This window comes from Neoarius graeffei, chromosome 17 (assembly GCF_027579695.1).
Source record: "Neoarius graeffei isolate fNeoGra1 chromosome 17, fNeoGra1.pri, whole genome shotgun sequence".
In the NCBI taxonomy this organism is placed as follows: Eukaryota; Metazoa; Chordata; class Actinopteri; order Siluriformes; family Ariidae; genus Neoarius; species Neoarius graeffei.
Window position 1 is genome coordinate 18,467,353 of NC_083585.1, and position 25,979 is coordinate 18,493,331.

The 25,979-nt window shown below is 43.5% G+C and overlaps 1 protein-coding gene across 4 annotated transcripts in view; it reads left to right on the forward strand.

Annotated features, from left to right (window-relative positions):
- ncam1b (neural cell adhesion molecule 1b) overlaps positions 1-25,979 on the forward strand; it is a 335,812-nt gene that overhangs the window by 660 nt on the left and 309,173 nt on the right. The window lies entirely within an intron of this gene.

Consider the following 25,979-nt stretch of genomic DNA (forward strand, 5'->3'; position numbering starts at 1 on the left):
ATTTTGTCGCGTGCGCGAGATGATTGAGGTGACAGTTGAGATGAGGTCCGCTCGCGGCTCGCGCGGCCAGCAGCCAATCACAGGTCGGGGAATTTGGGCGGGAACAGTCCACTGCTAATCACGTGGCTACGTGGGGTTTCTGGCATGTCGTTAATAATAGAAACCGACTGTAGTCGTGATCATTTTGAGTATTTCCGGTCCTACTGAGGAAACAAAAGCTGTTTAAGTGTAAAACCATGAAGATTAAATTTTATTGTCCTGATCTGACACACACAGTGTTTTGTGTTTTGTTTGACATCAGGGCGGCAGGGTGGTGTAGTGGTTTCCCCCACAGTCCAAAGACATGCAGGTTAGGTTAACTGGTTGCTCTAAATTGACCGTAGGTGTGAATGTGAGTGTGAATGGTTGTCTGTGTCTATGTGTCAGCCCTGTGATGACCTGGCGACTTGTCCAGGGTGTACCCCGCCTTTCGCCCGTAGTCAGCTGGGATAGGCTCCAGCTCGCCTGCGACCCTGTAGAACAGGATAAAGCGGCTAGAGATAATGAGATGAGATGAGATGATCATGCAGGCTTTAATGACAGCCAAGATTCTGAGCTGACTTTTTAGTCCACGCTTCTTTCACAGACATGCTGGTCTAATTTCTTTGCTGCTTTGGTCTGTACGCTTTGCTCAAATAGAGCAAATCAGGTTCAAAAGCTTCAATGCTAATAAATTTTAACCCCAAAGTGTTTGCCATACAGTAGCGCTGTCGCCTCACAGCAAGAAGGTCCGGGTTCGAGCCCCGTGGCCGGCGAGGGCCTTTCTGTGCGGAGTTTGCATGTTGTCCGCACAGGTTTCCTCCGGGTGCTCCGGTTTCCCCCACAGTCCAAAGACATGCAGGTTAGGTTAACTGGTGACTCTAAATTGACCGTAGGTGTGAATGTGAGTGTGAATGGTTGTCTGTGTCTATGTGTCAGCCCTGTGATGACCTGGTGACTTGTCCAGGGTGTACCCCGCCTTTCGCCCGTAGTCAGCTGGGATAGGCTCCAACTTGCCTGTGACCCTGTAGAACAGGATAAAGCGGCTAGAGATAATGAGATGAGATGAGATAAATCAGTTCAAAACATGAAGATCAACTTTATTCATCAAACGCTTGTGAAATTCCTCTCTGCATTTAACCCATCTGAAGCAGTGAACACACACACATACCCAGAGCAGTGGGCAGCCTTGCTAACAGCACCCGGGGAGCAGTTGGGAGTTAGGTGCCTCACTCAAGCGCACCCCAGCCCAAGGCCATCCCATATTAACCTAACCACGTGTCTTTGGGGAAACCGGAGCACCCAGAGGAAACCCACGCAGACACTGGGAGAACATGCAAACTCCACACAGAAAGGCCCCCGCTGGCCACAAACCCAGAACCTTCTTGCTGTGAGGCAACCGTGCTAACCACTACACCATCGTGCCACTCTCACGGAAGCGAAAAGTTGGCTCCCAGCTGGAACCAAAATATATCAGGTTTTTCCAGCGTGACCTGTGGTGACATCAGTGCATGTCTCATTAGTTTGGAGTGCAATAATAGAGACTGCAATGGAAAAGGATACGTCTTCAGAAAAAAAAAATGGACCGAAAACAAATATCTGCAATAACAGAACAAAAGTTTACAAGTAATCAAGGCGATCTGCCATCTTCTTACTACTGTTTACCCCCGTTGTGCATTGAGAAACGTCGTCCGTGCATGACGCATCCTTGATTACAACGGTCCTGCTCAAAACTGGTGAAAACGTGGGTTGGTTCACTAGCTGGCACCAAGGTTCAAATAATCCTGAACAGAACTGGTTCAAGAACCTGTTCCCTGTTGCTCAAACAGGGGTGATAATGTTTGGCCTTCGGGGTTGAAGATGAGCATGACCTTCAATTTGGTGGGTGGTGGTTGTGGGTCCGAAGGTGACTGATGAGGCCAATCCGGGCTTTGAAGGTATGCACACATGTCAGGCACGCGTGGGTGGGTGCTGTAGTGGGGGTGGTGGTAGTTTGAGCCTTCCACGCAGCTCGTTTCTTCTGGGCCTAAGTGATGCGTTTCATCTCTGCTGCATGTGTGCCACTGTTGAGCTTTACTCGCCATGTTGGACGAGCCTGAGCAAGTGACTCCTAGGAATTGTGATTGATTTATAGGGTTTTGAGGGACACTTTGAGATTGTCCTTGAAGTGTTTCTTCTGTCCCCCAGATGAGTGCTTGCCTTGGCACAGCTCTCTATACAACAACTGTTTGGGCGGTCGACTGTCTGGCATCCTGACAACATGGCCGGTCCATCTGGCTTGGGCTTTCTGCAGAAGAATGTTAACGCTAAGAAGTCCAGCCCATTTTGGGACCTCCGTGTCCAGGATTTTGTCCTGCCACGTGATAGTTTGTGGAGGCAGGTCAAGTGGAAGTGATTGAGGGATAACAAAAGTGGTAACAGATTGCTAACTAGCTGGGCAGAGTCTCAGTCCTTGCTCAGTGTAACTGTGTTGTATTGGCTAGTTGCGTAAGACGACATTGTATGATTTCCGGTTTGAGGACCGTGAACACAAGCATTTACGCTTTCCAATGCCAGTCAGTTTGTAGACAAGATGACTTTCTACACACAACATCTTCAAGATCTTCCAAAGATAATGATCAGAGATGTTCACCACATCATTCAAGCTGAGACATCAGAACTAAGGAGTACGTAAGTGAAGAGCTGCAAGATGTTCCTCTTCTGTTACGTCAATAATGATGAAGGCGAGTGAACTTACCAGCTTATCTAACAAACAGCCACAGAGGATTAGCTATATTGTGAACCAGATAACTTTGCTATCTAATGCTGGATAGTTTGACAATTTGGCAAATATGATCCAGTTTGAAGTGTGTTGATGATAACGTGAAAACATGGACCACCCTTGTGTAAAAATGAAGGTCTTCATCTGATCCTGTGAGGTGTTTCAGCCCAAAATGGGGCTGCAGCTATAAAGTTTTAAGCTAGTTTTGTAACTTCTGTGTTTTTCTCTTCAATGCTTCATTCTTGTTTGCCATCTCATCTGCCATTACTGAGGTCGTCAATGCTGAGACTAATGCTGGAATGATAATCAGTGGCTGTTTGCACTTCCCATCACGGAGTGGAAGTCATATGCTACTCAGTCCAGGGAATGGCGTCTTGGATGACATTCCCAAACATTAAGCCTCGGTGTGGGTATGGTGTAATCCATCCAAGCAAACAGAGAAGGTACAGCTCCTTCAGCTCATTTGTTGAGTCTTTTCTGTCCCCCAGCCATCACAACGAAATGACCTGTCTGGAAATGCCTACCTAATACAGAGGCGAGTATTTTGACTAGGATTGAAGTTGTCTACAGATCTTAATAAGCCACTAAGCCCATACCTCAGGATCGATTGTAAACTGATGAAAGCTAATCTCTGAGTTGTACCTCGACGAATTAGCACATCAAGGCACACAGCAGTGGAGGGATGTTTTCTTCTCTTGCTGTTAAGTGAATTGTTTCTCCTCAATTTTAAAACCATTCATGATCGCTCGTAATTCTCCTCACGACTACTACCAGAAACAGGAATGTTAAGACGGATGTTAAGAGACACTATCTTGTGCACCAAGCCCAAAGCTGTATTTCATTCTGTAACTTTTTGAGTCCAGTGTTTGCTGTTTCCACGACTTCTGCGTTGTTGTTTTTTTTTCTTCTTTCATTAATATGATGTTGAACATCACTGGAAATTGGTGATAAAAAAAGCCCTTGTTTCTTCTGAGCTAACAGCAAAACCTGAGTGTTAGCTCTTGCTTGAAGTTTTCTCTCATCAAGCCCAATTGTAAGTGCCCTAGCCATGCCCCCAAGGCCCCCCTGTGACAACACTGTGACACACAACCATGAAGTCTTCATAGGAACAATGGTAATACCGCACCAACCAACAAATTACCACCCCAATTACTCAACATATGCCATTTACTTTAATGGAAAAAGTATTTAATGGGTTTCAGGATGAAGTCTTCCTTTAAATATCACTAATGAATTCTAAAAATGTAGTACTACATTATATCAAACAGTTTTACTCTAAATGTTGGTGTCAAGCCTCGATGTATGGATTTTTAAGGGCGTAGGTTTACGGTGCATGAATATGTGCAGTGAATGTGAGCATGATTATTTTTGCCCAGCATGATTTAAAATAGAATGGGTGGTGCTAAGTAGTTTTGTGCTCTCTTGCCCCAGAGCTGGAGGGATGAGTCAGCTTGGTGATGTAATTCCGTAAATTACCGTTGAGCTCAATGTGGGCCTTTTAATTAGCTCTGATAGAAGAAGCTCTGTCTGACCATGGACCTTTCCAGATGTAAAACATTAACCACCTTCATCTTTGATATGAAAACTAACAGGGTTGAGTTACGTGAAACATAAGAACCTAAGCACAAAGATGGTCGAGTGAGCATTGTATTGAACACTGTCTCTTCCTGTTAAGATGATTTTACCTTTACAACACTTTTAGGAACAGATGGGCAGAAGTGTTCTGCTTGTTATATTGCACAGACTCTGTTTTCCCTGACTCCACATCCAGGAAGGCATACAACTTAGACACAGCATGATGTCCAAACAGATCTGCATCTTATTAACGGAGCTGTTTTCTGACATTAAAAGGAGCATGAATGATGAATTTGAGCATGAATGATGAATCAGCTTCAGCTGTGTGGACCCAAGCTCCCACCCACTAATCCCTAATTTATGTTATATGCATATAAGAGGCCATATACTGCACACTGTCAGAAAAAGAGGTACAGTAGGAGTCAATTTCTGTCCCCCAAGGTACAATCTACACTAAGGTACCCCTGCAGGCTCATTTTTGGACCTCAATGTAACTATGTGTACCTTTTTAGGGCCAAAAAGGTATATATATGTTCCCAAGCAGGAGATAAAGGGTACAAATAAGTACTTTAGAGGGTGCTCCCCAGTGAGAAGCTGTTGTACCCCTAAAGATACAATACCCTGGTGAAAAACCTCACAGGATCTTTAAGGATCCATGAGGATTGTCAAAGACCTGCCAAAGATCCTTAAAGATAAGGATCTTTATAGGCTCCTTAAAGGATTTTAGAAAGATCTTCAAAGATCTTCATATGCAAAATCATTTTTAAAGATCCTGAAGGATTTGACAAAGATCTTTTAAGGATCCTCCAAAGATCCTCGTAACGATCCCTGCAAAGAAAGACTGGATTTTGGGCACCCTGTGCACCATTAAGCTAAAATAAACCTCTTTAGTTTGAGCTGACTGAAAGTTATTTTAGCAGGGAATTATTCAAAAGAGATATTGGGACTCCCTTTAGCCTTTACTTCAGCACAAAACTTGATTTACAATTGAACAGTGTCGAGAAGAGTCTGGGAACAACCAACAGTGAAGTTAATCTGAATTTCCTGTTGATTTACGAACCGAATACAGAATTGACACCGCGCTTTACATCATACATTTGCCATGGGGACTCAACACACCATGAACGCCTTGATCCCTGAAACATAGAGTGGTGCTTGAAAGTTTTTGAACCCTTTAGAATTTTCTATATTTCTGCACAAATATTACCTAAAATATCATCAGATTTTCACACAAGTCCTAAAAGTAGATAAAGAGAACTCAGTTAAACAAATGAGACAAAAATTTTATACTTGGTCATTTATTTATTGTGGAAAATGTTCCAATATTACATACCTTTGAGTAGCAAAAGTATGTGAACCTTTGCTTTCAGTATCTGGTGTGACCCCCTTGTGCGGCAATAACTGCAACTAAACATTTCCGGTAACTGTTGATCAGTCCTGCACACCGGCTTGGAGGAATTTTAGCCCATTCCTCCGTACAGAACAGCTTCAACTCTGGGATGTTGGTGGGTTTCCTCACATGAACTGCTCGCTTCAGGTCCTTCCACAACATTTTGATTGAATGAAGGTCAGGACTTTGACTTGGCCATTCCAAAACATTAACTTTATTCTTCTTTAACCATTCTTTGGTAGAACAACTTGTGTGCTTAGGGTCGTTGTCTTGCTGCATGACCCACCTTCTCTTGAGATTCAGTTCACGGACAGATGTCCTGACATTTTCCTTTAGAATTCACTGGTATAATTCAGAATTCATTGTTCCATCAATGATACTACCCCCACCATGTTTCACAGATGGGATAAAGTTCTTATGCTGGAATGCAGTGTTTTCCTTTCTCCAAAAATAACGCTTCTCATTTAAACCAAAAAGTTGTATTTTGGTCTCATCCATCCACAAAACATTTTTCCAATAGCCTTCTGGCTTGTCCACATGATCTTTAGCAAACTGCAGACGAGCAGCAATGTTCTTTTTGGAGAGCAGTGGCTTTCTCCTTGCAACCCTGCCATGCACACCATTGTTGTCCAGTTTTTTCCTGATGGTGGACTCATGAACATTAACATTAGCCAATGTGAGAGAGGCCTTCAGTTGCTTAGAAGTTACCCTGGGGTCCTTTGTGACCTCGCCGACTATTACACACCTTGCTGTTGGAGTGATCTTTGTTGGTCGACCACTCCTGGGGAGGGTAACAATGGTCTTGAATTTCCTCCATTTGTACACGATCTGTCTGACTGTGGATTAGTGAAGTCCAAACTCTTCAGAGATGGTTTTGTCACCTTTCCCAGCCTGATGAGCATCAACAACACTTTTTCTGAGGTCCTCAGAAATCTCCTTTGTTCGTGCCATGATACACTTCCACAAACATGTGTTGTGAAGATCAGACTTTGATAGATCCCTGTTCTTTAAATAAAACAGGGTGCCCACTCACACCTGATCGTCATCCCATTGATTGAAAACACCTGACTCTAGTTTCACCTTCAATTTAACTGCTAATCCTAGAGGTTCACATACTTTTGCCACTCACAGATATGTAATATAGGATCATTTTCCTCAATAAATAAATGACCAAGTATAATATTTTTGTCTCATTTGTTTAACTGGGTTCTCTTTATCTACTTTTAGGACTTGTGTGAAAATCTGATGATATTTTAGGTTCTATTTATGCGGAAATAGAGAAAATTCTAAAGGGTTCACAAACTTTCAAGCACCACTGTAGCTCCCTTCAGTCGCTTGCTGGCTGACAGTACTTTCACTTTGGTGTTTTTAACTGACCCCTGTATTACTGACACTGTCCGATATGCTCGGGGACGGTCGGGGCTCTGAGTGTTTTTTACAGACCCCTGTATTCCTGATGCTGTACGACGTGCTCCGGGGCAGTAGGGGCTCTGAGCGTGCCTCCCCGTGCCTGTTTCAGCCCTTAAATCATCTTCAGTGCTTGAAGAAGCACACCCAAAAAACTGTTAGTTTAAACTGTGCCATTGTTCGGTTCATGCAGAGATAATTACACCACCACACCAGGCTGATTAAGATGCACTGCGATTGGTCAAAAGCTTGGCGCTCTTGTGGTCATTACATGTTGTCGATTTGTACTGGTCACAAGCACGTGCTCATTGTTTACACTGTGGCTTCCCGCCGTCTCTTCACTGCAGTTGGATTTCAGCAAATGGAGGGATTTGTGGAGGGATTTCTATGAAAGATGACAAATACATTCGTCACTGTGACGACTGCTAGTCATTTTCTCTTCGTCACTGATGGATTATGTTCGTCAGTGATAAGCGTGACGAGTGCCAGCGGGAACCCTGCCGAGACTTGTTGAATTGAAGCCACAGTACATTGAAGCTGTTCTAGTGGCTTGTGGTGGCTCAATGTCTTAATAAGACAATATTTCAATGCATACATGTTGTTTTAGCCAGAAGTGTTTTTCTTTTTTTTTCTGTCTTTGCGTTATTTTAAAAGGTGCCATAGCTGACGATATTGAGCTAGCTGTTTAATGTTCGCGAGCTACTTAGTCAAGTCACTTTATTTGTATAGCACATTTAAAACCAACAGGAGTTGACCCAAAGTCCTGTACAGTCAATGTAATTAAAATGGACAATACACGAATACATTTGAGGAACAAGGAGATAAATGGGTTAAATCAAAGGTGAGAAGTACGAGACAGGGATGAGAAAAACACAAAAATAAAAATTTATAAGTTAGATTAAAAAATAAGTTCAATAAAAGCCATACAAATAAAATAGATATGATATAGAGTAAAAGTAGAAGTGTATGGGGAGTGGACTTGACAACACTGTTTAGAAACCTCAGACTGAAGAAGTGCCGGAGACCGGCGGTTTTCTCCGCCTACACAGATGGTCTGCGCCGGTTCCTCAATCCCAGAAAAAAACAAAAAACTTGCCTTCATATCATCTCCACTGCCCATGATTTGTTGCAAATCCAATTATTTCACCATGAAACTGTCTTCGATTCGGGTCTAGCATGACCAGATGCGACGCCATATTTGTTGATCAATTCTCGTGCTCTGATTGGCTGAGCTGGACCATGTGACCACGCCATAGCGTATGTAATAATGTTAAACCATGTAGTTATGTTTCATACATATTTTACAGGGAAATGGTTAGTAATTTATTAGCTGAGAATGCACCAAAAGGCATGTAAATTTCTAAATTTTCTGGAGGGGGCATGCCCCCAGGCCCTCCCCCCAGCATTAGCCGCCTACTACTTTTTTTATCCAGCTACTTCAGATTTTTATGGAGAACCCTGGGCATGAATGGGGTGCTGAGAGAAGTAACTGTAAGACAAACGTCCCAAGTCTCCTGGAAGTTCCGGGAGTCTCCCGCATATTGATAGTGGCTCCCTGATGCCCACAAATTGGATAATATCTCCCGGAATCTAGAGCAAGCGAGCAAGAGTGTGCACGTGAAACATTAATGTCTGCATCGCGCATAAGACGCAGTGCGCGAGGGAGAGCGAGAGAGACTGCGTGTGTGTCTGTTCATGTAGCGCATGCTAGACAAAGAACATCCTGATTGGTTTACAGACATCACAACCTGCAGACCCCCCCCCGCGCTGATGGGAAAAAAGTAATGTGGCATCTCCCTGAAATGAGTTTCTGCAGGCTGGGATGTCTGGTAAGGATGATCTAAGTGACCTGGGAGCAGAGTATGTTGTAAGCAGATCAGAAATGTACCATGGTGCTAGACCATTAAACACTTTAAAAACAAAGCTGAACACTGTAAAGAACAAACAGTATCTACGATTGTTTGGAAGAACCTAAATTTTGGCCAAAAATGACCAAAAAACCCTGCTTTGGCTAACTAAAATCAGGTATTTCTGCATACCTCATACTTTCACATTTTAAAGCAACAGTCCACCGTACTTCCATAATGAAATATGCTCTTATCTGAATTGAGACGAGCTGCTCCGTACCTGTCTGAGCTTTGCACGACCTCCCAGTCAGTCAGACGCAGTCAGACACGCTGTCACTCCTGTTAGCAATGTAGCTAGGCTCAGCATGGCCAATGGTATTTTTTGGGGCTGTAGTTAGATGCGACCAAACTCTTCCACGTTTTTCCTGTTTACATAGGTTTATATGACCAGTGACATGAAACAAGTTCAGTTACACAAATTGAAACGTGGCGATTTTCTATGCTATGGAAAGTCCGCACTATAATGACAGGCGTACTAACACCTTCTGCACGCTTCGGCAGCGCATTGATACGGAGCTCAGATATCAATGCGCTGCCGAAGCGTGCAGAAGGTGTTAGTACGCCTGTCATTATAGTGCGGACTTTCCATAGCATAGAAAATCGCTACGTTTCAATTTGTGTAACTGAACTTGTTTCATATCACTGGTCATATAAACCTATGTAAACAGGAAAAACGTGGAAGAGTTTGGTCGCATCTAACTACAGCCCCAAAAAATACCATTGGCCATACTGAGCCTAGCTACATTGCTAACAGGAGTGACAGCGCGTCTGACTGCGTCTGACTGACTGGGAGGTCGCGCAAAGCTCGGAGAGGTACGGAGCAGCTCGTCTCAATTCAGATAAGAGCATATTTCATTATGGAAGTACGGTGGACTGTTCCTTTAAAGCGAGACGGCCTTTCGATTTCATAAAATCGGTGAAATTTAGTTCCCTCTGAAATGTGCTCATTGTGATATATGTTTATTTCTGTAATATCTCACAAAATATCAGGCCATTCTGTGGCTGGGAAGTTATTTAATTTGAGGGGATTAAAGCCAATAATGTTCATGAAATCGCTCGCTTCGCGCAGTCAAGCAGACAGGAAGTCCGTGTGTGTGCGCATGCGCAGGTTTCCCTTTGAGCGTGCACTGACAGTTCCATCGTTCTGTCGCTAAACGAACAGCTGATCACACCGAGGTGCTCGCTGAGCGCCGATATTTATTAGTTTGGTCCTGCGTTTCCTTTCCTTCATATATAACATAACGTCTTTTCTTCTCGCTTTGCGTTACTGTAGTCGGTCTTTCAAGTTTCATTCGCACACTCACGTCCTCCATTTTTCTCTCCTGTTTCAAATTTGTATCCCACAATGCCTTGCGCGAACGGGGAAAGCCCACCACGTGATGCATGATGTAGTATCTTGAATTGGGTCATGGTGAAGCAGGAAAAAATAGCAGAGAATCTAGGGCCACGTGGAGATGAATTCATAAATTGTTCTATTTAAAAAAACAAATAAAATTGGAAGTCTGTGATTTGAATTCAGTAGCTTTCGGTCCACTAAACAAAAATGATTTAGTGTCGGGGAAAATTCTTTTGATGACTTACACTTGAAAAATCGGAAAGGCCGTCTCGCTTTAAGAAATCGGAAATATATTTCAACAAATGATTGATTTTTATAAGACCATGTAAGGTAAGGAGCCAGTTTACTAAAGGTTAGTATAAACAGTCTGTCGGAAGATCTTTTAAACCTTGTGAGCTTTCCTCACACCATCAGTTGACCAAGTTGTTGTATAGCGTCTAGACAGGAGTCCATGTTTGTTTTCAAACACCAACTTTTCACATGGCAAATTCCAGTGGTTAGAAAACGAGTCTCACCCACCCAACTATGGTGTTTCACTTGGAAATCTATCACGTTATGGAAGCGAAAAGAGTTTGAATTTCTGTTTCATCCTATCTCTTCGAAGTACTGTCTTCTGTAACAAATGGGAAGTGTAGATGACGGGGTCTTTATCTAGAATAATTCAGGAATCGTCACCGTTGTTACATAGATCAAGTAGGCAAGGTCAGCTATATCTGTAATCAAAAGACTCCCGGGGAAAGACTCTATGGCACTGATAAGGACGTACATGTTCAAAGAATAAGAGTTTTCTGAAAATAATTTCTTTTCTCAATGTCAGTGCTTTTCCTGTCGTACAAGGAATGTGAGCGAGCCTTTCTGTGAAGTACAAACCCTCAGTGCTTGTCCTTAATATTAAATCGTGGTAAACGATTCACTCGAAGATGACTGTTTTCTTAGGAATAATGTGTCTAATTTGTGTCATTATCACATGTAATTATCACAATGAACGCATCGTCAGGGCTTTGATTAAATGAATTAAGTTAACAAGAGGCACAGAGCGGAGGTGCACACTCAGGATTTTGTCTCCCTGTCAACGATCGCGGTGTGTATATGATGTCAAACGGAGGATGAGCAGCAGAGCTCGGTATCTGGTGTGTGAGTATCTACTATTAAATTGAGCAGGGAAGCAGCAAAGCTATAGATTTCATCCTCAAACAGGACGACCCTTCAGTTTTCATTGAGCTCCATGGCGATGCAATAATCTCTCTCTTCAGATATAGAGTGCCACTCTGAAGAACTGCGCTGAAGGATCAGAACAGAGAGAAGGCTTTGTCGTTTAGCCAGCGCACTCGTATTATCTGGTGAGCTTGCTGGCTTGGTACCATGTTCTGATTTTACACAATTAAACTGTGGGTTGGCGATTCATTAACACATTGTTTCTAAAATAATTTAGAAAATTTGATATTCCTGAGCTCTGGCTTGAATGGGGTCTTTGTGTGGAGTTTGGATGTTCTCCCCATGCCTGTGTGGCTTTCCTTGCACAGTCTAAAAATATGTGGATTAGGTCAACTAGGGATGGGCGATTATATTGATAATTTACCATTATTGTGATATCAGGGCTCGACCATGATGGTTGTCCGACTGTCCGGGACAACTAAATGTTCTGTCTAGACAAGTCAAATCCGCATCTGCCTGGACAAGCTGAATCGTTCCCAAGTCTCCCAGAAGTTCTGGGAGTCTCTCACATATTCATATCAGCTCCCTGACGCCTGCAAATTAGAAACAATATGCCGGAATCTAGAGCGAGCGAACAAGAGTGCGCCCGAGAGAGAGAGAGAGAGCGAGTGCGCAAGCAAGCATCCTGATTCCTCTGTTTTGCTAAGTAGACCAATCAGTGTTCTATGTGGGCGGGCCGTACATCTTCTCTCCCAAACCGAGACTCCATCAGTTCAGTGTATCCAGGAGCGTCATGGCAGAGTGTCCCAAAAAAAAAAAAAAAAAAAATACAAAACCCACTTCACCTCAGACTACACGAAAGTGTCCCATTGCCTAATAGGGGTAAATTAATGACAGTGTTGCATGCTGTACTGTGTGTAACAGTGACTTTAGCATTGCCCGTGGTGGGGTAAATGATTGTAAAAGACATGTTGAGGTGAGTTTAACAGTGTTTTGTTCATGTGCAGGTTATTTATACGAGCTGGTTCGCTGCCAAGGCTACATGATCAGGCCAAACTCCTTAAAGACTTGCTTAAAGTTGCAATCGAACATAAAATATGAATTCAATAATAGTAATAAATAGTTTACATAGACTAAATATTTTCTGCATATAGGCCGATCTAATTTGGTTTACAGACAAAAGAAAGTATTACATATAACCACCCCAGACAATATAGTAATGATACCTTACACTTTTATATCTTTTAGGGATTGTTGAAAATCACCATTTTTATCGTACAGTGCTGAGTGTAAATGAACACAAACATTTTCCAAAATGTTGACAAGACAAAGTTTAATATAACATCTGTTTAACTTATAACGGGAAAGTAAGGTTAATAATATAACTTAGATTACACATTTTTTTCAGTTTTACTCAAATTAGGGTGGTGCAAAAATGAGTACACCCCACAACAAAAACTACTTCATCTAGTACTTTGTATGGCCTCCATGATTTTTAATGACAGCACCAAGTCTTCTAGGCATGGAATGAACAAGTTGGCGACATTTTGCAACATCAATCTTTTTCCATTCTTCAACAACGACCTCTTTTAGTGACTGGATGCTGGATGGAGAGTGATGCTCAACTTGTCTCTTCAGAATTCCCCATAGGTGTTCGATTGGGTTCAGATCAGGAGACGTACTTGGCCACTGAATCACTTTCACCCTGTTCTTCTTCAGAAACCCAACAGTGGCCTTAGATGTGTGTTTAGTCATGTTGGAAAAGTGCACGACGACCAAAGGCACGGAGTGATGGTAGCATCTTCTCTTTCAGTATAGAGCAATACGTCTGTGAATTCATGATGCCATCAGTGAAACGCAGCTCCCCGACACCAGCAGCACTCATGCAGCCCCACATAAGGACACTGCCACCACCATGTTTCACTGTAGGCACCAGGCATTTTTCTTTGTATTCCTCACCTTTGTGACACCATCAGTTCCAAAAACATTTATCTTGGTCTCATCACTCCAGAGTATAGAGTCCCAGTAGTCTCCATCTTTGTCAGCATGGACCCTGGCAAACTCTAGGCGAGCTTTTTTGTGCCTGGGCTTTAGGAGAGGCTTCTTTCGTGGACGGTATCCATGCATGCCATTCCTCTGCAGTGTACGCCGTATTGTGTCACGGGAAATAGTCACCCCAGTTTGGCTTTCTACTTCTTTAGATAACTGCAGTGAACTTGCATGCCGATTTTCTTCAACCCTTCTCATCAGAAGACGCTCCTGTCGAGGTGTTAACTTCCGTGGACGACCTGGACGTCTCTGTGAGATGGTTGCAGTTCCATCTTTCTTAAATTTTTGTACCACTTTTGCTACAGTATTCTGACTGATAAGTAAAGCTTTGCTGATCTTCTTGTAGCCTTCACCTTTGTGGTGTAAAGAAATTATTTTCTTTGGGGAATTCTGAAGAGACAAGTTGAGCATCACTTTCCATCCAGCATCTAGTCACTAAAAGAGGTCATTGTTGAAGAATGGAAAAAGATTGATGTTGCAAAATGTCACCAACTTGTTCATTCCATGCCTAGAAGACTTGGTGCTGTCATTAAAAATCATGGAGGCCATACAAAGTACTAGATGTAGTAGTTTTTGTTGTGGGGTGTACTCATTTTTGCACCACCCTAATTTGAGTAAAACTGAAAAAATGTGTAATCTAAGTTATATTATTAACCTTACTTTCCCGTTATAAGTTGAACAGATGTTATATTAAACTTTGTCTTGTCAACATTTTGGAAATTGTTTGTGTTCATTGAGATATTGTTTAAAATGTTACTTTTCAAAGGGAGTGCACTCATTTACACTTAGCACTGTAATTATTCAAGAGTTACATCAATAAAGTTCCAACAAAACCAGTTCAGTCCCCTTAGTGATCCAGCCATGTTATTGTTTACGGAATTCCAGGGAAGCCAGTACAGGCTTGTAGTACTCGAGTCCGACTTGTGGCCTAATTTTAAGGACTCGTGACTGGACTTGGACTTGAGCACTGATGACTCGGACTTGGATTTTTTCTTTATTTTTTGTAACATGCCATAATAATTTGGCATTAGAGATTTATATCTACATTAATTTTTATACTAATTTCATGCAAGAGTGTCACACCTGTGCGCCTTGGTCCGTGCATCAGATAGACTCTCGGGCGCCAAGTGGACTCTCGCGCGTGCACACCGTAAACAACTCGCACCTGCACAGGATTAAGGCGCAATCAGCGCACCGATATAAAAACTGTGAAAACACACTTACTTTGCGAAGTATTGAGTTGCGTTGCTGACACATTACCGAGTCTTATTTCCTTGTTTGGTTTCCTGATCCCTGATTTCCTGTTTCTCGTCTTTGATTCTGCCGAGTCTATGATAGCCTGTTTGTGCCTCGCTTGACCTGTTGCCTATTTCACTGTTTTACAATTTTGCCTGCTGTTCTGGATTGTTTACCGTTTTCACTTGTATTAATAAACACACCTTCTGCACTTATATCTGTCTCCCAGCCATCTCTGACAGAATACTTCACACTCCCTGACAAAGAGAAGCACGTCATGTTCAGTAACAAACTAATGTTGGTGGCACTAAAACAGCCACCGTCACATGGTGCGGCTGGAGTGTTGGACTCTGACTCGACTCGGATCAATAGTGGACTCAACTCGAATTTTTTATTTTTTAATGGCTTGGACTTGAACACTGGGGACTCGAGACTGGACTCGGACTTGAGGTTTAGTGACTCGACTACAACACTGGCCGAGTACAGCAGGTAAAAATAACCACGTCGTAATATCTCATTATAGATTATTAGACCTTGTGTTTATCAAAATCAGAGAAATGGCGATCAAATACCTCAATAAAGTAAACATCTGTGGTGAATCTTCATTTCATTCAGGCATTCATTGTATTTTTCTTTTGTATGGGACACATTAACCATCACAAACGTCATAAAATATTTTATGGGAATTTTACGACGGTGCCGAACTCACTCACGGTATGTTTTCATTCCCAACGTGATTCTGTCCCCCTTATCATGTCCTACTTCTTTTTATTCAGTTTCATTTCTTTAAATTAATTTATACTTAAATTTTTACTGGATTAATCAAGATTTAACTTTATTTCCTGCAGAAGCTTTGACTGGCCGAGTCGAACTCTTAAAACTGCAGATCAGGTTTTGGGTTTGAACAACACACTCACCATAATGGGGCTTTGGATAGTTTTTGTTTATTGTTCAGTTAAAGTTTGAGTTTTATTGAAAAACTTCTAAATCATTAAAGCATTATGATTATCATAACTCTACCTGCTTTTTGATAAACTTTGTGAATCACTTTCCTTTCATTGAACTAATAAATACATAGGAATAAAAAGATTATGGTCAGGACAAGTGGGAAAAAATAAATCATGCTGTGGATTAAAAAGTTAATGTCGAGCCCTGGATATGATCATTCATATCGTCAGCCAACTGATTATCGTGAGTATCGCAATTTAGCAGAAATATCAACTTTCCTCCAGAAATTAAGGCCGAATCCCATTTCACCCCTTGGACCAACCCCTTGGCCCTTCCCCTCCATTTTGCGCGTTCACGTGAAGGGGTAGGGGTATCCCAATCCCAGTTAACGCGGAGGGGTAGGGGAAGGGGTAGGGCTTCTGTACCCCTCCAAACGGAGATTTTCCTGGAGCTGACTCCGAACGAAGGGGTTTGAGTGATTTCCCACAATGCCATGCGGATTTCAGCGAGATTTCATGCGGATTTCAGAAAGATGGCGGTTCCCGCGGCGAAAGATTGTCATAAATGTATTTTCTCCATTATTTACGTGTTTTAAGTTGTTATCCAGAGGAAACACGCCGCTTGATTCGCTTTCGAGCTGAGAATGAGCAGCGATTTCTGAAATCCAAGCTGCTGCTAAAAAGCTTTGGGAGTGAGTATTGTTTTCGGTTGCTTGACTGCGTACGTTTTGTTCTGTTATTCTCGCTTTTATTGTTTACATGAGTGTTCTGACACCTCATTCTGTCGGATGTGGTGCACGAAGCGCCAAAGATATCCCATTCAGTGGTGTTAGTTAACAAATCACACCCTGCCAGCAAAGATCTCTGGCTCTGACTGTAGCGGCTGGTCGCAGCCAATGACGCATTTGGTCGCGTTTTGCTAACGTAAACGCTGACGGAGGTACGCGATGACGTATGCGATCGTTGAAGGGCTATCCCAATACGTAAGGGTTGAATTTCAAGCCCTATCCCTTGTAGCTCAGTTTCAAGGGGAAGGGCCAAGGGGAAGGGGGAGGGGAAGGGGGAGGAGAAGGGGTAGAAATTAGAATTGGGATTGGGCCTAACAGGCAGCTGCAGTGTTTTTACCCCATGAACAGATAAATGAAGAGTCTGTCTAATAGAGTAGGATACACAGAACTAGCTGAATAAATATTAGGCCTATTATTTTAGTCTTACTGTTGGCGTTAGCAGGAGATGGACGATGGAGAAGACCCTGGGTCAGGTGTAGAAAAACCAGGGCTTTATTCATCCAAAGCTGGAGTAAGCAGCAGAACAAACATACAGAAACGAGCAAAAACACAGCGCTGGAGCTCATGAACGAGCGGTGCACATTTATGACAGGTGTCCAGTGAGCCTGAACTGACCACAGGTGTGCACAAGAGCATGTGAGCGCCCCCTAACATAATATATTGTTATTGAAATATCAGAAAATATCGTACTATTATTTTTCGGTCATATCACCCAGCCCGAAGGTCAACCAGCTGCTCTGAATTGCCCATAGATGTGAATGAGCATGAATGGCTGTTGGTCTCTCTGTGTTAGCCCTGTGATAGATTGGCGACCTGTCCAGGGTGTATCCCTTCCCTCTCCCAATGTCAGCTGAGATTGGATCCAGCTCACGATGGATAAGTGGTTTAGAAAATGAATGATATTCCATATGTTAATCTCTGATTTATTGCGTCTCACATGAGCACATCATCCTACAAGCTTATTGCGCATCACGTTTTTTCGCCATACCATGCATCCATATTAGCGATATGAAAAATTGAGACACGCTTACTAGGACGAGGAACAAATGCAGCATGATAAAATATGTCTGAGTGCTACAGCCTGTTGGAACATAGTCTAAACCATAATGCACTTTAAACACCGAGAGGACATTTTAATAATTAGTTCATGGATAGATTTTTTTAATATATATTGATGGATGGATCACATCCATCTTCTATATATTTGTTTAAATAATTAATTTGACGTCTGTAGTTTTGAATCTGAAAATGTCTGTGCATGAACACCTGAAGATCTGCAACAGCAGTAATGAGTTACTCAGGGATGAGAATTTTCCGCCGATCGGCGGATTTCCGACTTTTTCAGACCAAAATGATCGTTTTTGAGATCGATGTAAATCCGTTGAGAATTTTTTTTTTTTTTTGGGGGGGGGGGGGGGGGGGGGGGTTGTATGGTTAACAATCTGTGGTCACCTTAAAACGTCTTGATTCTTGGTGGGCTCCGGGTTAACACACTCGAGTCTTAGTTTCGACATGTCGTCATTAACATTCGCTTTTGCGACAATGTTCAACTTATTTGCGGTAGAATTTACGGGAAATCCCCTCGCGTGCAGTGTATAAACAACAAGTGCGCATGCTCTCCACGTGTGGCTTGCAATCGCCGTTCACCCAATACGCATTTGTAAAGACACGTATTCAGCAGGGATATTAGGATATCGACAATGGCAAAAGTCCTGGGTGAGAAAGAAGAGGATCGAGCGAGGGAGAGTGATAAAAGTGCAGGGATAAAGAACTGTTTTCGATGGGCTTGGTTAGAAAGAGCGCTAAATGTCGAGATCAACAAGCAGACTGTCACAACAAAGCTCGGGGATCACATCCAGAAAATAGACGTCAGAGGAAAAGTACTTTGCTCATTGTGTTCAGACATGATTAACTACGCTAGTAGAAGGGCAAGGACTATCGAGCTTCACATATACACCAAAAAACACAATGGTAGGTCGAAAATTATTTTGCCTGTTCAATGATTCATTATCTCATCTCATTATCTCTAGCCGCTTTGTCCTGTTCTACAGGGTCGCAGGCAAGCTGGAGCCTATCCCAGCTGACTACGGGCGAAAGGCGGGGTACACCCTGGACAAGTCGCCAGGTCATCACAGGGCTGACACATAGACACAGACAACCATTCACACTCACATTCACACCTACGCTCAATTTAGAGTCACCAGTTAACCTAACCTGCATGTCTTTGCACTGTGGGGGAAACCGGAGCACCCGGAGGAAACCCACGCGGACACGGGGAGAACATGCAAACTCCGCACAGAAAGGCCCTCGCCGGCCACGGGGCTCGAACCCGGACCTTCTTGCTGTGAGGCGACAGCGCTAACCACTACACCACCGTGCCGCCCATGATTCATTATATTATGTATAATGTATATGCCATGGGGTATATATGTAAGTGTGTATCTTTTATGAATGGGGTTAGCTTATCTAATGTAGCATGTTGGGGAGAATTATAGTATCATATCTATATTTCTGATGAAATTTTTAGGTATGATGCCGTGTATAACTCTCCGACTTATTGCTCATTTCATAGGGGTGGGATTGCTGGCGTGTGCCGCGCGGGAGCATCTGCCCAAATTTTTTAGGCCGAAATGAACTTATAGTTTTTGATTTTAAAAAAATTTCCAATATGTAATGCCAATTGTACATGGCTGTTCTTTAACTCAAAATCACCATCCTGATCTTCAAATTGACCATATGGTATCTGTATTACATTACACAACATCCTGTCCAGATAAAACCTAGTTAGTACACACAACAGTTGAAAGGGAAGTGATAAGTGATGTTGAATGTTGCCTGCTTAATATGCAAGACCTCCTGCTACCATGATAACGTCAGAAAAAAGCTTAAGAGAATTATACAATATAACTTTTTTTTTTCTGGTTTGCACTTCATTTTAAAGGATTAGAGTATTCAAAGACATGAATAGCAAAAATGCAGAAATACGATACTGTAGAGCTTTTGTTTATATTAAAAGGTGCATTGATTTTTTTGAAATCATCAAATGTGAATTGATTAAAAACAAGTCTCTTGTACCATATTAATCATTTTCACCTGGTAGTCTACCAAGAAGGGGAATTTATTTCCAAATAAATTGCAACTTTTTGCTGATAAAATTAATGGTTTTGGGGTAAAAAAAAAAAAAAATAGCCAAAAATCATTAGCCCCTGGGGACCCTGCCCTGGTTTTTTCAGACTTTTAAAATATTTTTCATTCTCATCCCTGGTTACTAAGTGCTACCTCTTTGTACATTTGCTAACTGGTTTATTGAAAGTGAAGGAGTGTAATTTTAATGGATATGGATGCACTTTACAGTGTACTTGGACACCAGTGGGGGGTGGGGGGGATGGACAGCACATAAAACGTGTGTAACAAGCCATGTGTTTGATCATGTTAGCTATATGTGGTGATCTGGGAAATGGTATGGTTTTGATGTTTTCTACCTGTATACTTGGGCCATTCTCAGAAAATGTGACAAGTAACGGTAAAGACGTCTCGTTTTGTCTTCTTCCGCTTATCCGGGGCTGGGTCACGGAGGCAGCAGTCTGAGCATGGAAGCCCAAACTTCCCTTTCCCCAGACACCTCGGCCAGCTCCTCGGGAAGAACACCGAGGCGTTCCCAGGCCAGCCGAGAAACATAGTCCCTCCAGTGTGTCCTGGGTTTTCCCTGGGGCCTCCTCCCGGGGGGACATGCCTGGAACACCTCCCCAGGGAGGCGTCCAGGAGGCATCCGAAAAAGATTCCCGAGCCACCTCAGCTGATTCCTCTCGATGTGGAGGAGCAGCGGCTCTACTCCAAGCTCCTCCCGAGTGACTGTGCTTCTCACCCTATCTCTAAGGGAGCGCCCAGCCACCCTGCAAAGGAAACTCATTCGGCCGCTTGTATCCGCGATCTTGTTCTTTCGGTCATTACCCAAAGCTCATGACCATAGGTGAGAGTCAGAACGTAGATCAACCGGTAAATCGAGAGCTTTGCCTTTTGCCTCAGCTCCTATTCACCACGACGGACCGGTAAAGCGACCGCATCACTGCGGAGGCTGCACCGATCTGCCTGTCGATCTCGCGCTCCATCCTTCCCTCACTCGTGAACAAGATCCCGAGATACTTAAACTCCTCCACTTGAGGCAGGACTTCTCCACCAACCTGGAGAGGGCAGGCCACCCTTTTCCAGTCGAGAACCATGGCCTCAGACTTGGAGGTACTGATTCTCATCCCAGCCGCTTCACACTTGACTGCAAACCACCCCAGTGCATGCTGAAGGTCCTGGTTTGAAGAAGCCAACAGGACAACATCATCTGTAAAAAGCAGAGATGAAATCCTGTGGTTCCCAAACAGGATTCCTTCCGGCCCCTGGCTGCGCCTAGAAATTCTGTCCATAAAAATTATGAAGAACAGAACCGGTGACAAAGGGCAGCCCTACTGGAGTCCAACATGCACTGAGAACAGGTCTGACTTACTGCCAGCAATGCGAACCAGACTCCTGCTCCATTCGTACAGGGACCGGACAGCCCTTAGCAAAGAGCCCCATACTCCCGAAACCCCCCCCCCCCAAGAATACCACGAGGGACACGGTCGAATGTCTTCTCCAGATCCACAAAGCACATGTGGACTGGTTGGGCAAACTCCCATGAACCCTCGAGCACCCTATGAAGGGTATAGAGCTGGTCCAGTGTTCCGTGACCAGGACGAAAACCACATTGTTCCTCCTGGATCCGAGGTTCGACCATTGGCTGAATTCTCCTCTCCAGTACCCTGGAGTAAACCTTCCCTGGGAGGCTGAGAAGTGTGATTGGAGCACACTCTCCGGCCTCCTTTCTTAAAAAGAGGGACCGCCACCCCAGTCCGCCACTCCAGAGGTACTGTCCCCGACCGCCATGCGATGTTGCAGAGGCGTGTCAGCCAAGACAGCCCCACAACATCCAGAGACTTGAGATACTCAGGGCGGATCTCATCCACCCCCGGTGCCTTGCCACCAAGGAGCTTGCTAACCACCTCAGTGACTTCAGCTTGGGTAATGGATGAGTTCACCCCGAGTCATCAGCCTCCGCTTCCTCAATGGAAGACGTGACGGTGGGATTGAGGAGATCCTCGAAGTATTCCTTCCACTGCCCGACAATGTCCCCAGTCAAGGTCAACAGCTCCCCACTCACACTGTAAACAGTGTTGGCAGAGTACTGTTTCCCACTCCTGAGGCGCCGGACAGTTTGCCAGAATTTCTTCGAGGCCGACCGATAGTTCTCCTCTATGGCCTCACCGGACTCCTCCCAGTTCCGAGTTTTTGCCTCCGCAACTGCCCGAGCTGTGGCACGCCTGGACTGCCAATACCCGTCAGCTGCCTCAGGAGTCCCGGAGGCCAACATGGCCCAATAGGACTCCTTCTTCAGCTTGACGGCATCCCTTACTTCCGGTGTCCACCACCGGGTTCGGGGATTGCCGCCATGACAGGCAACCTTGTGACCTTACGGCCACAGCTCCAAACAGCCGCGTCGACAATGGAGGCAGAGACATTTTAAAAGACATTTAAAAAAAAATAGTATACACTAATTTCAGTTACAATCCCTGTAAATATATTTAATAGACAAAAAAAAGCATATTTAATGAATTCACAAAGCAAGAGATATCATCATTATGAAAAAAATAATGCTTTACCAAGAGTAATGGTAAAGACAACACTGGGTAACGGTAAAAACATCTCATGGCATTTTTGGGTCACTGAGTGCAGAAAAGAAGATAAACAAATTATGCGTTTATTATCCCATCCTAACTTGCTACTTGGCTAACTAAACTTTTTCAACATGCAGCATCATTATATTTATCATTTGGAGTAACAGCAAAGACAGTTAATTTCCCTGACATCTTGAAATTTCATTTTTACCTGATCAGTATCCTGGATTCCAACATTCATGCACCAACGAATTTTTTTTTTTTTTTCTCCCCAAAATGGCTGCTCAACATCCTGGTCCTTCATCATGTAGCTGCACTGCCCTCTATTGTCAAAGCCCTAAGTGAGAACATGATTTTACCATTTGGGTAACAGTAAAGACATCAAGAAAGTACACATTCTTGCGCATATTTTAGGCGATACACCAAAAACCGTTGAAACAAAGATCATGATAATTCCCCAAAATAAAAAGTGAAGGTAAAGAGGTAATATTTCAAAAAGAAAAGTGAAAATAAAATTAAAAACAAAGGAATTATTTTCATTCAAGTTTCACTAATCCTCATTTTGACACATGGTGGTAATAACATTTTGGTATATTTAAGCTAAATAAAATTTTTGCAAGTGCAAACAAGTTGTCTCAATAATAATAATGATAATAATAATAATATTTGGGCGGCACGGTGGTGTAGTGGTTAGCGCTGTCGCCTCACAGCAAGAAGGTCCGGGTTCGAGCCCCGTGGCCGGCGAGGGCCTTTCTGTGTGGAGTTTGCATGTTGTCCACGTGGGTTTCCTCCAGGTGCTCCGGTTTCCCCCACAGTCCAAAGACATGCAGGTTAGGTTAACTGGTGACTCTAAATTGAGCGTAGGTGTGAATGTGAGTGTGAATGGTTGTCTGTGTCTATGTGTCAGCCTTGTGATGACCTGGCGACTTGTCCAGGGTGTACCCCGCCTTTCGCCCGTAGTCAGCTGGGATAGGCTCCAGCTTGCCTGCGACCCTGTAGAACAGGATAAAGCGGCTAGAGATAATGAGATGAGATAATAATATTTTATTTACTGCAGTGTTAAATTCTTTTTTGAAATAAATGTATAATCGAGGGCCAGGATTAATGGTTTTAGAGAAAAAACAAACAAACTTCATGTTTAAAACTGAATTTTTCACATTTTCTGAGAATGGCCCGGTTGTGAAAACGACAAATTTAAATGTCTTTTCTCTCTTTTGTTTCAGTTATAAGTTGTAGAATTTTTTTTTCTCAAATTTGGTTAGTGCCAAAAGCGAGACGAGAGGAAATTAAATATTCGATCCCGAGTGTGGCGCAAGAGCATCTATGAGATTTTGAGAGTCAGTATCAGATTGCAGACCGAATTGATTTATGCTGATGTCCACTTCAGCACAGCATGGAGTTAATAGCTCTGTTAGGGAAAATAACTTGCGATTCGTGCTGTTTGATAGCTGGGGGAAGGGAAGTAAAACATGACTTGACATTCTTGATTATTACTTTTGTCATTTCATCTGTGAGTCAGATTCAGAAGATGTTTTGAAGGTGCACTTTAGTTAAAAATTTAGTTTAATTGAGGACAGAAAAGACTTTTGTCTTTTTAACGTGATTAGTAGAGCTGACTCATGTTCATTATGACCAAGGATTTTAACAAAAGGTTAAAAAGGTCAGGATTGATTTCAGGATGGTTTTTGGAATGCAGTGAGCGTCCTCAGGATGTGGGCGTGGGAGCTGGAACATCATCTTGCCCAGCGTAAGGACGCATTTAATGAAGGTTCTTAGACAGCTCGAGCAGCCACGGCTGACTCCATGCAGGATGCCAGCGAGCTTCCAAGCACCAGGCTGCTCCATAATTGCTCGTTCCAGTAAATATCATTAGTGTCCTTGTGGATGCAGGTGGTATCTCTGACGATGCTTCCTGTGCCTCACCCACCTGAGTGAACCTTGCTGAAGACCTAAAGATCCAAATCCAGGGATAAAGTGAATAACAGACTGGGATTACCTCTATTCTCAGGACAAACTGAAACGAAATAAAGGCCATAGGTTTTACATTCTTCTTATGGATATAGTTGATGAACGACCAGGAAACAAGGTCTCCGTGGAACCTGATGTTCCAAGTGGTGACCAAGATATCAAGAGCTTCCACAGGTGGAACAGGGAGGAGTTTAGTTTCTTGGCCTTGGTTCCAGGAACCTTTTCAGTTCTGGGGTCAGAATAGAGAAATGAATGAGTGTTGGAGTGAAACTTTGGAACAATGAAAAGGAAGCAGATGCAGTTGGATGTAAGGGTGTAATCACACTAGGCGTGGTTGATGTGTACCGTGTGCAAGTACATTTATCCCCCCTCCCCACACTACCCCGCTAGCCTGCGCTCACATTGCGTTTAATATTCCAAGCCCGAGTACACTTGTATCATCATGATGCACCATGTTGTGTTGCAGAAAAAAGTCAGGGCGGCACGGTGGTGTAGTGGTTAGCGCTGTCGCCTCACAGCAAGAAGGTCCGGGTTCGAGCCCCGTGGCCGGCGAGGGCCTTTCTGTGCGGAGTTTGCATGTTCTCCCCGTGTCCGCGTGGGTTTCCTCCGGGTGCTCCGGTTTCCCCCACAGTCCAAAGACATGCAGGTTAGGTTAACTGGTGACTCTAAATTGACCGTAGGTGTGAATGTGAGTGTGAATGGTTGTCTGTGTCTATGTGTCAGCCCTGTGATGACCTGGCGACTTGTCCAGGGTGTACCCCGCCTTTCGCCCGTGGTCAGCTGGGATAGGCTCCAGCTTGCCTGCGACCCTATAGAACAGGATAAAGCGGCTACAGATAATGAGATGAGATAATGAATCATTGAACAGGCAAAATAATTTTCGACCTACCATTGTGTTTTTTGGTGTATATGTGAAGCTCGATAGTCCTTGCCCTTCTACTAGCGTAGTTAATCATGTCTGAACACAATGAGCAAAGTACTTTTCCTCTGACGTCTATTTTCTGGATGTGATCCCCGAGCTTTGTTGTGACAGTCTGCTTGTCGATCTCGACATTTAGCACTCTTTCTAACCAAGCCCATCGAAAACAGTTCTTTATCCCTGCACTTTTATCACTCTCCCTCGCTCGATCCTCTTCTTTCTCACCCAGGACTTTTGCCATTGTCGATATGCTAATATCCCTGCTGAATACGTGTCTTTACAAATGCGTATTGGGTGAACGGCGATTGCAAGCCACACGTGGAGAGCATGCGCACTTGTTGTTTATACACTGCACGCGAGGGGATTTCCCGTAAATTCTACCACAAATAAGTTGAACATTGTCGCAAAAGCGAATGTTAATGACGACATGTCGAAACTAAGACTCGAGTGTGTTAACCCGGAGCCCACCAAGAATCAAGACGTTTTAAGGTGACCACAGATTGTTAACCATACAACCCCCCCCCCCCCCCCCCCAAAAAAAAAAAAAAAATTCTCAACGGATTTACATCGATCTCAAAAACGATCATTTTTGTCTGAAAAAGTCGGAAATCCGCCGATCGGCGGAAAATTCTCATCCCTGGAGATCCCTGGGTTTCCTCCGGGTGCTCCGGTTTCCCCCACAGTCCAAAGACATGCAGGTTAGGTTAACTGGCGACACTAAATTGACCGTAGGTGTGAATGTGAGTGTGAATGGTTGTCTGTGTCTGTGTCAGCCCTGTGTTGACCTGGCAACTTGTCCAGGGTGTACCCCGCCTTTTGCC